Genomic DNA, 15,306 nt, shown 5'->3' with positions numbered 1-15,306 from the left:
ACAGGACCCAATTTGTGTTTTCCAGTGCTAGATTAAAAATAAAAGAATATCCTGCATTAACTGTTATCACTATTCTGAACATGCCAGAAGATGATATTATAATAGACCTATGCAGAGGTTTGAGATGAGAGTCTTCTCTCAGGGTCAGGGGTATAAATCTGGCGCAGGTTGATTGGAGAGAAGTGAAAGTAATCACTACTGGAGGCTCTCTCTGATGGATTAATTAGCTGTGAATAAAGCGGTGGCTTGCCGTAAACTGTATTTTATAAGCAGTTTCTATTCGATAGGTGATCAGTTGCATACAAAAATCACTTCTTCAGGTAGGACCAGTGTCCCTCTACAGGAAGGTGACGGCATCAAGTGGCAGACTTTCTTAAACTTTGCACTGCAGCTTCCTAAAGGCCTAGGAGAGTCTGGGTATCGTAAGCTAGGGGTGTCCTGGAGTTTTCCACATCAGTCTGCCATGAACAAAAAGCTTCTGCCAATCTTTTTTATTTTAAAAATTTAAGAAGAGATTGCCTTTCACTTAGAAATATATCCATGTTTATTTTGATCTGAAAATAATGATTTAACTCTCTACCATCAAGAAAAACGGATACTTCTGAAAGATGGATTTCTTCTGTCCTGTGGCTCAGGATATATTACCATATTTCCTCATAGACCCAGGGTTAAAGAGTAGGAAGAAAAGTGGGTCTGAGCTTTAGTGTTTGCTAATGATTTGGCTCAGTTTTCCTGATCTGTTTCAATGTCTGCAAATAAGGAGATGCCAATAATTCCTCTACCATCGTGATTGTTACTATGAAATTTTAAAATAATATGCATAAAAACTATTTTGTAAATTATAAAGTACTGTAAAAATATCCAGGGCACTGTGAGTCTGATCATTTATATCCAGATACTGATCAGCTTACCTAGCTCTATTTGATGTGTATTGGCTATCAACTGTTTGGTTGTATAAGGAAACATAACTGAACAGAGCAAGATGCCTGTGGCTAATTTCACATTACTGGTTATTTACCAAGATATAAACAAAAGCAGGAGTATAATTTAGCCTAAGCTTTCTCCCACTTAAAAGAATTCCCTTTTCTTTCTTTTTTCTTTTAAAGATTTTATTTATTTATTTAGAGAGAGAAAGCATGTACATGAGTGGGGAGAGGGACAGAGAGAGAGGGAGAAACAGACTCCCTGCCAAGCTCACTCCCAGGACCCCAGGACCCCAGGATCAGGACCTGAGCCGAAGGCAGACACTTAACAGACTGAGCCACCCAGGTGCCCCAAGAATTCCCATTTCAACATCAATTCCAGCTCTTACTTGATCATTTCTAGTAACAGGAAGCCCGCCACACATCAGGACAGCCCATGCTAGCTTTTCTCATCTCCAACTTTGTTAGAAAGTTTTTTGTTTGTTGTTTTGAGATCACTCAGTGTTAGGGCATGGATGATGTCCCTCTCAAAATTCATATATTAACGTCCTAATTCCCAGCATCTCAGACTGTGGCTATATTTCAGTATAGGTGATTAAGTGAAAGTGAGTTCACTGGATTTTGATTGGACAAGCAGCTACTGCCACTCACGTGATGTCCATTAATCCACACATGACCTTAGGATTCCATACCAAGATTATTCTCTGATTCTACACAAAGAGCTCCTTTGTAAAGAAATTAAGGAACAGGTCTGAAGTCGTATGGATCTATGAAATGGTTGACCTAGCAATTCAACCTAGCTTACTAACTCCAGAGTCCGCACACCTCACTATCCCACCCTACGCCCACTCCTCACATCTACTACACACATGGAAGTAAGCTTCTTGAAACCAGAGATAATGTTTTATTCACCCCTGAACGGCAGTGCTTGGTATAAATAATGCCATTGAATGAATGAATGAGCAAATGAGTGCTAATTAGCTCACTCAAGCAGTTAAAAATACACTTGACTGTCATTTAGTTTGTTTTTCTCTTTTGTTTAGATGTATATGAAAAGATACTCTCACATCACTCATTCACACTAAGGGAAAAATATATGCACACATATATACTTTTCTACTATATTAACCAGTCTAGTAATCTAATATTGTTAATGTGACCTGGTATTATTTCGGTTTTTTAAAGATTTTATTTTTAAGTCATCTCTCCACCCAACGTGGGGCTCAAACTCACTACCCTGAGATCAAGAGTTGCACACCCTACCAACTGAGCCAGCCAGGCGCCCCTGGTATTAAGAACCTATTCTAGCTGCTACTAATCTCTGCTTTATTAGGGTTACCAAGCCACCTGTTTGGCAGTCTGTCTGGGATTTTTCTTTGCATTGATATTAAGATCATAGGTCTGGAATTTCTGGGTTTCAGCATTTTGGGGGAAAGAAGAGATTAAATAATGCCTATCTTTAGTCTTTTGTCGATGTATGCAGGTTTATTTATTGGGCGAACCAAGGATAGAGGCCACTAGTAAAGCAGAGATAACAAAAGTGATCTTAGAAAAAAATCTGTATTTCAAAAGGAAACACAGCACCAGAACTGGTTACCAAGAAAAACCTCAGGACTTTGTTTTGTATTTCCTTAGTAATTATTCTGTTGTCCAGTATCTGTTTGATTCTCATTACAAATGGGAGCCGTGGGCATCATAATCTCAGCAGTTGCTTACAGCCTCTAAAAGTCGGATCCTGTCTTCCCACTCTCCTTTTATTCCACACACCTCTTTAAGTACCACTGATAAAGATTTTGTTCACATGTGAAATCTCCTCTGAGGAGCTTGATTTAATTTATCTGAATTAGGACACTTGAATGTATTTCAAGTTTTGACAGAAAGCACTTGAATTCTAAGATAAACTCTTTCTCCCTGGAAGTGTTTTAAATCGGTGTTTTATTGACAGGTCCTAATTCTAACTCAACATCACACTGCATTCTTTGTTGTTTTGGTTGTCAATTTATAGCATTTATGCATTTGATCAAACTATGTGATTCAGTCATGACATGAAGATAATTAATTTTGGAAAATTTTTTCAAATCGTAATCTAGAATCTGTGATCTATTTATTCAGTGTTCTCTAAAGTTCCTTTCAATAAACAAACATTTTCAAACCAAGAAGAATTATGCTGAATTTGGGGATGCAAAGATATTAACTAGAAAGCAAACATAGGTTTTAAAGTTTTTAAATCCTTTTCTAATAAAGCCCGTCATGAAGTTTACTTCTAACTTTACTTTTGACATATAAATTATCAATATGAAAGAAATAGAAGGCCAACTAGCTGTATATTTTGAATACAAATGTGTCCCAAGTAAGATGGAATTAAAGGAATATAAAATAAGTTGAAAGATGTAATAATAATGATGCTTTCTTAATAATAAAAATATTAACCTTTGTGTTCCACAAAAATTTGAGCTCTACCTCATTTAAAATTTAAAAGATCCATGTTTTAATCTCAGTTTACTGATCTTGAGGTGATTGATGCCACTCTGTAAAAATATAACCTTCACAATACTGATGCAGCATCAGATTTTAGTTAGAATTTGTCAGAGACACATCTTACTGTTACAACTGACATTCAGAAACATCATCTGGATATTCAAGATAAGAGTACGCGCAAAAGTGCACTACAATGCAAGTAGGTGCATGTCTCCTGCTGACCTCAATTTACAGTATTAAATTGTAAAATCTGCGAATGTTGTGCTTATAAAATTCCTAGTGTTTAACATTGTTAAAACAACTAGAATGGGGTCAAGCAAGTATCACTGAGAATGGCATCATGGTAGCAGACCTTTTAAAGGTCAGTCATTTAAGGAAATAAGTCATTTAATCAGAGAAGATCAAGAAATACTCTATTTTTTAAATCACTCATTTACTTTTCTAAAGCATCACAAGAGCCGCAACAGCATTTGGAAAAGTATGAAATGTCCTAGAGTAAACAACATATACATGAAAATTTTGACAATCACTTTAAGAAAATCCATTGTTGAAAATAATTATTAAATACATATTAATAGTGTATACATAAAACAAGTCTGATAATGTATTCAAGTGCTGTAATTTGCAAAATAAAGTGTAATAATATTTAGACATAATTTTTAGCTGACTATAGACATTATACGCAAGTAGCTATCCTTGATTGTATGCTAGATAACCTATGATGTGGCTTAAATGATTTGCATGGCAGAAATGGCCTCCTGTTCCATAAGCATTCCACTCCACATCAGGGAAGCCATCCGAGCAAGAGTAGCTCCATGTTCTAGTAATCCTAATCAAGGCAGAAGCCTTTCCTTAAAAAGAAGCAGGATGGGTTCATTTCCTGATTGTTCTTTTGTTCTGTTGTCATTAACCATTCGACTTTTATTTTGTCACACACAGTCTTGGCTTTTTTCCCTTCTTAAAAGGCATAGAAATGCTTACAATTTGCATTTGCATAAGAGCACGGAATAGTCTATAAAGTCTGTGTGCATTTTGAGATGACATGACCACATCATCAGTGATTAATGATGAGTTAAAATGTTAAGGCCATTTAGATTAAAATACAATTAACCTATGGCAGCATTCCGTCTGCTTTTTAGGTGATAGTATAATTCTTATTCATATTCACAGCTGGAAATGGGATTCCTGTCCAAATGTAACCACCATGATGGACTTTTGATTTCAGATACATATTCTATTTTCACAGCATATTAGGTAAGACATGTTTTTCCTTGGCTGGCAGCTTCCCTTCCCTTCCCTGCCTTACCCTCTCCCCACTTCCCAACCCCACCCTGAGCCGAGAGTTGCCCAAGGAATATAATGGCCATATTTCTCTCCATCAAAATATTACAGATACCACTAATACCCTATGTAACTTCCATCCCCATCCTGACTTTCATTCTCTCCCAATTCCCCATACAGATAAACATTAGTATGAATTTGAAAGGCATTCTTCCACTCTTCAGTTTTTGCATAAACCACCAAAGAAAAGATAGAGTACAGGTTTTTCTTTTTAAAAATTTCATGTAAGTGACAAGCTTTATAAGTCCTTCTTCAACTTACCTTTTCAAACTCATTAATATGTGAGATTCATCTTCGCTGAAGTGCATTCTACTGTATAGCTATGAAATTAAATAGTATTGTATGAATATACAGCAAGTTGTTGATCTAGTTCAAGCTGATGGGCATTCAGTCTATTGCCAATTTTTAACTATGGTAAACAATTCTAAAATGAATAGTACTTGTGTTTCTTTTTTTTTTAATTTTTATTGTTATGTTAATCACCATACATTACATCATTGGTTTTTGATGTAATGATTCATTGTTTGTGTATAACACCCAGTGCTCCATGCAGAGTGTGCCCTCTTTAATACCCATCACCAGGCTAACCCATCCTCCCACCCCCCTCCCCTCTAGAACCCTCAGTTTGTTTTTCAGAGTCCATCGTCTCTCATTGTTCATCTCCCCCTCCCATTCCCCCCCCTTCATTCTTCCCCTCCTGCTATCTTCTTCTTTTTTTTTTTTAACATATATTGTATTATTTGTTTCAGAGGTACAGATCTGTGATTCAACAGTCTTGCAAAATTCACAGTGCTCACCATAGCACATACCCTCCCCAAATGTCTATCACCCAGCCACCCCATCCTTCCCACCCCCCCCACTCCAGCAACCCTCAGTTTGTTCCCTGAGATTAAGAATTCCTCATATCAGTGAGGTCATATGATACATGTCTTTCTTTGATTGACTTATTTCGCTCAGCATAACACCCTCCAGTTCCATCCACGTTGTTGCAAATGCCAAGATCTCATTCCTTTTTTTTTTTTTTAAAGATTTTATTTATTTGACAGAGAGAAACACAGCAAAAGAGGGAACACAAGCAGGGGGAGTGGGAGAGGGAGAAGCAGGCTTCCCGCAGAGCAAAGAGCCCGATGAGGGGCTCAATCCCAGGATCCTGGGATCATGACCTGAGCCGAAGGCAGACGCTTAACGACTGAGCCACCCAGGCACCCCAGATCTCATTCCTTTTTTTTTTTTTTTTAAAGATTTTACTTATTTATTTGAGAGAATGAGAGAGAGAGCACATGAGAGGGGGGAGGGTCAGAGGGAGAAGCAGACTCCCTGCCGAGCAGGGAGCCCGATGCGGGACTCGATCCAGGGACTCCAGGATCATGACCTGAGCCGAAGGCAGTCGCCTAACCAACTGAGCCACCCAGGCGCCCCCATCTCATTCCTTTTGATGGCTGCAAAAAAGTACTTGTGTTTCTTTGCCCTGTGTGGGAGAGATTCTGTAACGAGGAATTCCTGGGTTGTACAAGTGTGGACATTTTCAGCTCTTCAAGGTATTGATTGCTAAATCGCTCTCTGGAGTGGGTATACCAATTCACGGTTCCATCAACTCTATATGAGAATGCCATCCCCTCACACCCTTGCCAAATTGCATGTTATCATATTTAATTTTACTTTAGATACTTCTTTATTATTTTACTTGTTGTAATAAGCATATGAGGGTTTTGGAATTCACGTGTGCAAAATAAAATTTAGGGTAAGAAATGCTCATGCCATTTGAACAGAAATTTTGTATCTGAAATCTGTCTTAAGAAAATATTGGAGGGGTACCTGGGTGGCCCAGTCGGTTAAGCATCTGACTCTTGATTTCAGCTCAGGTCATGATCTCATGGATCCTGGGATCCAGCCATACGTTAGGCTCTGTGTGCAGCAGGGAGGCTTCTTGAAGAGTCTCTCCCTCTGCCCCTACCCCCACTCAGGCACACATGCTCTCTCTCTCGCTCTCAAATAAATAAATAAATCTTAAGGAAAAAAGAAAGATTCTCTCTCCCTCTCTCTGTGCCCCCCCCTTCACAAATGCACGTGTTCTTTAAAAAAAAAAGATTGGAAAATTGAGGTTGAAATGTTAAGAGTTAGATGGATGGCAAAGGTGACACTGGAGGAAAGAGAAAAGAAAAAGGATACAGCAAAGAAAGAATGACAAGTTTTTAAAAATTGCACATATAATTTTTGAGGTATTTATATGAGTAACATTTTACCAGTACAAATTTAAATTTAGAGAATGATAAGCATTTATTTAATTTGACAGTGTTAAAAAGAACCATGAGTCAGTGAGAAATAATACTTGGCTACCTTTTAAAACAAAGAATAAGAGATTTGCAAAGTAAACCTAGGAGGTAACAGAATTGTAATAAAACCTCAACTTTTGAAAATGAGAAGCCTTGGTTCTCTTAAATAATCAAGGGCATGACAAAGTCAACATAAAGCACAGGAAATTACTCTGGTAAAACTCAATATCTTTGCTCTCCTAGCAGATTACTCAGAAGGTAAAAAAAGACCCTTTATAACCTCTCATTAAGAGTAGACCGATAATCCACGAAAATGTCATTTTTGCAAAGAGAAAACAAAGTTTGTTTTATATCAGTATATTTGACATTAAAGGTCTTCGTTTTCACATTATAAAATGTCTTATTAACAAAAACCCAAACCTCGGGGCACCTGGGTGGCTCAGTCGTTAAGCGTCTGCCTTCGGCTCGGGTCATGATCCCAGCGTCCTGGGATTGAGCCCCACATCAAGTTCCCTGCTCAGCGAGGAGGCCTGCTTCTCCCTCTCCCACTCCCCCTGCTTGTGATCCCTCTCTTCTGTCAAATAAATAAATAAAATCTTTAAAAAACAAAACAAAAACACAGGCCCAAATTTTGAGAAACATGGGGCATTATAAAAACTAAGAAACTCACTCATGAAGCACTGCTTGTGTGCACCACAGATTCCAGACTTTTCCCAAATAACATTCTATGTTATCAGTTTAGAAACAGAGCACTAAATTCAGAGGGTTCATATTTCTCACTGCTTGAACTGTTTTGTAAGAAATATGCATCGAAGCAAATTATCAACCACTAATATTTACAACAGCAAAAATAATGATAACAAATTCCATTTTGTCCGTGTTTCAAAGAATACTTAACAGGTCACTGTCATTCTGTGTTATTATTGGTCTTGTGTCTTGCACATGGTAGATTCCTAAGAAAAGTCTAATGGCCAAGAACGGCAAGTGAATTATGTAACCACTTCAGTTATAACATGTGCCAATTTTAGACAGAAACTTTAGATACAGAAACCACAGTATGATGACAGATGGTATGATAACCCTAAAAAAAATTCCCAAGACTGAAAGTATTTGTTTTCCAGGTCTTTTATAAAGATCTCATAAGTAAACTAATTAACTCATAGCCAATTTGGCCAAGACAAAGTTCCTTTTCTGTGAACCTCTTAACTTTTTTGTAGTCACTTAGGTTTTTTCTTAGATATTTAAAAATATTTTCGGGCCAAACTATTTTATCTTTCTTAACAAAAGCATACTTGGCATACCTTGCATAAAAGTCATTCCCCTTTTCCACTATTGTTTGTAATAGTCTCATTTACAGATATTGATTATAATTTTTACCAGTTAGTAACTTCTATTTTACAGAGAAAACTAGAAGAGATCATGATAAACTCATACACCAGCATTTTGTAGCAATGTAGCTGACAAGCAAAGTTTATGAATGTATTACTCATAGTTTTTGTTTTTATTTTTGAAAGATTTTATTTATGTATTTATTGGAGAGAGAGACAGACCATGCGCGTGTGCATGCACCTGCGAAAGCGGGAGGAGGGGCAGAGAGGGAGAAAGTCCAAAGCAGATTCCGAGCTGATTGTGGAGCCCAATGCAGGGCTCTATCTCACTACCCTGAGATCATGACCTGAGCCGATGAAGAGTCACTAAACCAACTGGAGCCATTCAGGCGCCCCGTACTCATGTTTTTTTTTTTTTTTTTTAATATTTTATTTATTTATTTGACAGAGAGAGACACAGCAATAGAGGGAACACAAGCAGGAGGAGTGGGAGAGGGAGAAGCAGGCTTCCCACTGAGCAGGGAGCCCCATGCAGGGCTCGATCCCAGGACCCTGGGATCATGACCTGAGCCGAAGGCAGACGCTTAATGACAGCCACCCAGGAGCCCCAGTTTTTAAAAGTATATACTTCCTCGTAGTGTAATCTCTCAATGTGGCAAAAAGAACTTGTTTATTGGGCGCCTGGGTGGCTCAGTTGGTTAAGCGACTGCCTTCGGCTCAGGTCATGATCCTGGAGTCCCTGGATCGAGTCCCGCATCGGGCTCCCTGCTCGGCAGGGAGTCTGCTTCTCCCTCTGACCCTCCCCCCTCTCATGTGCTCTCTCTCATTCTCTCTCTCTCAAATAAATAAATAAAATCTTAAAAAAAAAAAAAAGAACTTGTTTATTAACAGATCCAAATATATGTCGCCTCTCTATACCATATAAAATAAAAAGTTATATAAATTTAAACTTATGCTCGGTAGTTAATGTTTCAGTATTTTATCTTAGAAATGGTCTAGGTATTTAATAATACATAATATTTAACTTAATTTAGCATAAATCTAAAGTTACCAAAAGGATATTCAAAACCTTTTTTAAGCTGACATATTAAACATAATTACCATTGAAATAAATTTTGTCAGAAGAATGAGTCAGTTTACTTAAACACAAATTTACATTTTTGATAATCATAAATATACAGTAGATGAAATGCTAACTTATTTGACCAGTAAACCTGAATTAAGTTCCGGAAGAATAAGCCCGAGACCAACTATAATAAAAATGTATCAATTTAATGTTGATAACAGAAGACCTAACTGTTTTTATTAAGCTAACATTAAACTAGTCTTACTTGCCAACAATTTACCTAAATTTTGTGAACTTTAATTCTTAAAACATTTGGGTTAATTTTTATAAGAATGCTTTTTTTTTTTAAGTTTTTTTTTTTTTTTAAAGATTTTATTTATTTGAGAGAGAGAATGAGAGAGAGAGAGAGCACGAGAGGGGGGAGGGTCAGAGGGAGAAGCAGATTCCCTGCTAAGCAGGGAGCCCGATGTGGAACTCGATCCCGGGACTCCAGGATCATGACCTGAGCTGAAGGCAGTCGCCCAACCAACTGAGCCACCCAGGCACCCCCTGCTTTTTTTTTTTTTTTAAGTAATCTCTACACCCAGTGTCAGGCTCGGACCTACAACCCCAAGATCGAGAGTCACATGCTCTACTGACTGAGCCAGCCAGGCACCCCAGGATGCTTTTTTTAATATGTTGGAAATATTAGAAGTTCAGTTTTACCAATTTCTGGGAGTTTTAATATACATACACACAAACATAAACATGCAGACAGATACAAATAGTTTATAGCTTTAACACAGAAATACAAAACTCACTGGTTTATATAAAAATATTGGCTCTCATTTTGGCCTTGCTTTTATAATTTAGTGAGATTGTGTTTCTGGCAGATGGGACAGGTTGAGGTTACCTGCTCAATATGAAGGCTAAAGTGTTCACAACCACATTTGTGGAGGACACCAGGAATTTTTTCCTCTGGGGTGTAATCTTATGGAGACTGTGGACTGAATTTTGGGTGAGGGACTGAGGAGACACCAAACAGCCCTGTGTCTCCAAGGCACATCTGAGGGAGTGCAATGTACAGTCTATTTCAAGTTAGGTTTAGGTGGTTTTATCTTTAGGTGGTTGCTTTTGGTGTCTCTGAGAACCTCAAGAACCCATGATGGGGGATAGAGAGACAAAGTTCTCATGACTGTCAGGAGTTGAGGGGCTGGGGTGGGAAAGGAAAGCTATGGTCAGAGTGGATAGAAGGGTAGAGGAGGTGGGGATATTGAATGAAGACATATCAATAGATTCAAGGTAGCTAAAGAGAAGGTTAAGGGGGGTAAAAAGAAGAAGGACGAGGGGTGATGAAAAGGGCTGAAATGAGCCAGTTTGAGTAGAGCCCATTTCTCAAAGAGGCTATTGAAGTTCCAAATTATCCTTTGTGAAATTTTGCCATTTTTGGAGACACTGGACCAAATGAGTTGATAGAGTGGAAGAGCACATAGTCAGCATTGTAGGGTTAGGTGATATGCCTTGTGAAGTGAGAATCACTCATGGGATTAGGTTAATACTCAAATAAACACAAGAGACCTCACAAAACAGCCCTGAATTCAGTCTTGCTCAGTGAGGAATCATGTATTAAAGCCCCCCTTAAAAAAGCCAAAAAAAAAAACAAAAAACAAAAAACCTTCTGTACAGGAATTAAGCAGGAAAATACCAGGAAGAACCCCCATTTAATAAAATCAAAATCAAAGTAACCCATTATTATGTTACAACAAATGTCTGGAGCACTGGATGAGGACTTGGAATTTAACTTGTGAGCCCTATTTCCCCAACCAGGAAGGACACAAAAAGGGTTTGAGAACCTGGTATAAATGCCTGAGTGAAGACAGCAGAGTCCAGAGGGTAGTAGACAGCACTCGATTTAAGTCATGGCATCAGAAAACTGTCAAACAAAACAAATCTACACTTAGATCATTAGGTAAGAAAAGACTTTATTCAAAAGGACTATTGCAATAGGGAGAAGGTTCCAATCGCAGAAATATCCAAGTATTTCAAAATCAAACACAGAAAGGCTTCTCTTTTACACAGCGGGGGAAGCAGTGTAGATAAGGAGAGGCTGGGAGTGAGGAAGTGACAGTGTTTGAGTGGAAGGGTGGATTGCTGTGTGTCAGCTGTTCCTCATTAAGCTAATAAAGGGGGCATGATCTGCATTTTCGGGTTTGCTCAGGCTTGGGGAAGAGCCAAAGTTCAGGGGCCTGTGGGGACAAGAGAAGCCTGACTAATGTGGGGTCAAGGCAGAGCATGGAGTAAGGAAGGGGTGATCTTGAACACTTGATCAGTATTAAATTTGTGTTGTTTTAAACTACTGTGCTTGTGGTAATTTGTTAGAGCAACAATACGAAACTAATACATGCATCTATTAGAGAGGACAAAGGCTGAAAATAAAATATCTAAGTATCCATCTCAAGAAGTTAGGCAAGTAGCTGCAAATGAAATCTAATGAAAGCAGAAAGTATTAAATAATAAAGATAAAGGAATATACAGGATGATACAAAGATATTATTAATATTTAATACTTTTGAACTTTGAGATAAAATGGACAAATTCTTAAACCATGCATGCAGTGTATTGAATAAGATGTAAGAAATAAGAAATCTGAATTTCTAGAGACATTGGATTTGTTATTAAAAATATTCCCACAAACTAAAGCTCAATCTCATATGGCTTCATTAGTGAATTCTTTCAAATGTTTAGATAAGAAATAAAAAAAAAAAAAAACTACACAAACACTTCCAGAGGATATAGGCCGAGGGAATATTTGCCAACTCTTTTTGTAAGTCTAGAATAACCTTAGTACCAACATTTGACAAGGATATTACTAGAAAAGAAATTGTGTCATTTTATCTTATGACTACAGATTCACTACCATAAGCAAAATATTACCAAATTAATCCTAGTAAAAGATGATAATACATAGTGACCTATAGGTTTTATCCTAGAACTATGAATTGTTTACCTTTGCAAAATCTATCAATTTAATACACCATGTTAACAGAAAACAAAAAGTCTCTATAGATGTAGGAAAAAATATTTGATAAAAGTCAAAACCAATACATGTTAACAATTCTTATAAATCTAGGAATATAAGGGAATTTCTTAATCTGAAAAGGGTGTCTACATAAAAAAGTAAAAACCCACAACAAATGTGATACTTCACTGAGACATTTAAAGCCTCCATTGTGATGTTAGGACTAAAACAAAAGGCTCTTATCACTGGTTCTATTTAACATTTTATTGAAGGTCCTAGCCAATGCAAAAAGCGAGGAAAATAAATAAACCTCATAAGCATTGGAAAGGAGAAATAAATCATATTTTTTGTATGTGATATGATTATGTATATAGGAAATCTGAAAGAATCCTATCTTCAGACAAATTCTTAGAATTAATAGAATTTGGAAATGATGGTAAGTGCAAGGTCAATACTGATAATAAAGAAATGGTATTTTTATATAGTAAATGTCAAATGATTAGGAAAAAATAAAAATGTCATTAAGGAGAGTATTTAAAAATTTAAATATCTAGTAATGATTTTAAAGAAAACATGCAACTGTCCTACAGTGAAAACTCCAAAACACTAATGAGATAAATTGATAAATATAAAGTGAATGGAAGGATCTGCCATTTGTTTTCAAAGATTTTATGTTTACAAAATCTCTAAGCCCAGTGTGGGGCTCAAACTTAGAACCCTGAGATCAAGAGTCACATGCTCTACCAACTGAGCCAGCCAGTCACCCCAGGATCTACTGTGGTCATGGATTAAAAGACCCAGTGTTGGGGTACCTGGGTGGCTCAGTCTTTAAAGCATCTGCCTTTGGCTCAGGTCATGATCCCAGGGTCCTGGGATTGAGTCCCAAGTTGGGCTCCCTGCTCAGCATGGAGTCTGCTTGTCCTTCTGCCGCTCCCCTTGTCTTGTGCTCTCTCTTTCTCTGACAAGTAAATAAATAAAATCATTAAAAAATTTAAAAAAAAAATAAAAGATCCAATGTTGTAAATTCTCCCAAACGTAAATTAAATTTCAATAACCATTCTAGCAAGGGGAGTGTGTGTGTGTGTGTGTGTGTGTGTATGAATGAGTGAGTGTGGTAATTCTACAACTTATATGAAAATGCAGTAGAACAAGATTATTCAAGAGTATCAAAATATTGTGAGGAAAATCAAAGCTGGAATATATACATTCGTAGATATCAATAATTAGAAATCCATAGTAATTTGGACAATACAGTCTCTGGGCAGTGATAAAAAAAAATAGCCCAATGGGGAGCCTAGAAAGTGGCCCACACATATATGTTAACTTGGTTTATGACAAAGTGCCTGTACAGTATAGTAGGAAAAGTTTGCTATTTTTAGTAGGTGATACTGAGCCAATTAACTACCCACATGTAAACAGTATCTCATCTGATACTTAAAAATGAATTCCAAGTCTATCATAGATCTAAAAGTGAAAGTTAAACAATAAAGCATTTGAAGGGTCCCTGCCTGGCTCAGCCAATTGAGCATGCGACTCTTGATATTGGGGTCCTGAGTTTGAGCTGCATGTCGGGCTTAGAGTCTACTTTAAAAAAAAAAACAACAACAATAAAACATTTGAGAGAAAGCATGGCAGAATACCTTCATGATCTGGAGTATGCTAAAGTTTCTTCAACATTACACAAATAGCATTTTCCATACATAAAAACACTGATACAATGTACCTTATTAAAATTAAGAATTTCTATGGGGCACCTGGGTGCCTCAGTCATTAAGCATCTGCCTTCGGCTCAGGTCATAATCCCAGAGTCCTGGGTTCGAGCCCCGCATGGGGCTCCCTGCTCAGCAGGAAGCCTGCTTCTCCCTCTCCCACTCCCCCTGCTTGTGTTCCCTCTCTCACTGTCTCTCTCTCTGTCAAATAAATAAAATCTTTTAAAAAAGTAAAATAAAGTTAAGAATTTATATCCTTCAAAATTTACATTTAAAAGAGTGAAGAAGTAAGCTCCAAAGTTGGGAAAAGTATTTGCAATATATATTCAACAAAGGACACGAATCCAAAATATATGAAGAATTACAAAGAAAAAAAGGGCAAACAATCCAAAAGAAAAATGACTAAAATAGGTGTGTTCCAAAGGAAGATAGGCAAATGACCAAGAAATATGTGAAAATGATACTTAAAGTAATTACTCAAATGTATATTAAAACTCAGTGTGATATCACTATACCTCAAGATGGTTAAAATGAAAAAGATTGGTAATTCCAAGTATTGGGGAAGACAGTGAGCACCCCAGATTCTTCTACATCGCGGGCAGAAGTGTAAATTGATACAAGCATTTTGGAACACTGAGAATATATACTAAAGCCAAATAGATGAAAACTCTATGATCTGAGCAATACTACTCCTGGATGTGTACCCCCCCCCCAGATGAATGTGTATTTCTCTTAAAAGACATGTATAGTCATGTCCATAGCAACATTATTTGTAAGAACTCAAAAGCTGAAACTTTAGTACATCAACAGATAAAATACATACATATATTGTGGTATAATGACAAAATGAACTAGCATACAGCAGTGCAAATGAACAAACTACAAGAACCTGTAATAGCATGTCAAGCATAGGAATTGAGACACAAGAGAGTACATAATTTACATAGTTGATGATTCCATATGGTGTCCACTAGGGACCATTATTGGGTTAAGTTGAAAGCACTGCCCATCATAGGATGTCCAATAGCCTGACAAAGATGATAGGAATGTCTCTGCATTTATTCTTATTTATTAGCTCCCTGGCTGTCTGCCTTAAGCTACTTTGCTCTTTCTTTTTCTTAAAGGAGTGAGGTTTTATCTGTTCCAACACCTTCACACATGCTATCCCTTCTACCTGGAACACATTTTCC

Source organism: Mirounga leonina, unplaced genomic scaffold (assembly GCF_011800145.1).
Source record: "Mirounga leonina isolate KUSES-001 unplaced genomic scaffold, KU_Mleo_1.0 Mir_101608, whole genome shotgun sequence".
Classification (NCBI taxonomy): domain Eukaryota; kingdom Metazoa; phylum Chordata; class Mammalia; order Carnivora; family Phocidae; genus Mirounga; species Mirounga leonina.
This window is presented reverse-complemented; position numbering follows the sequence as displayed.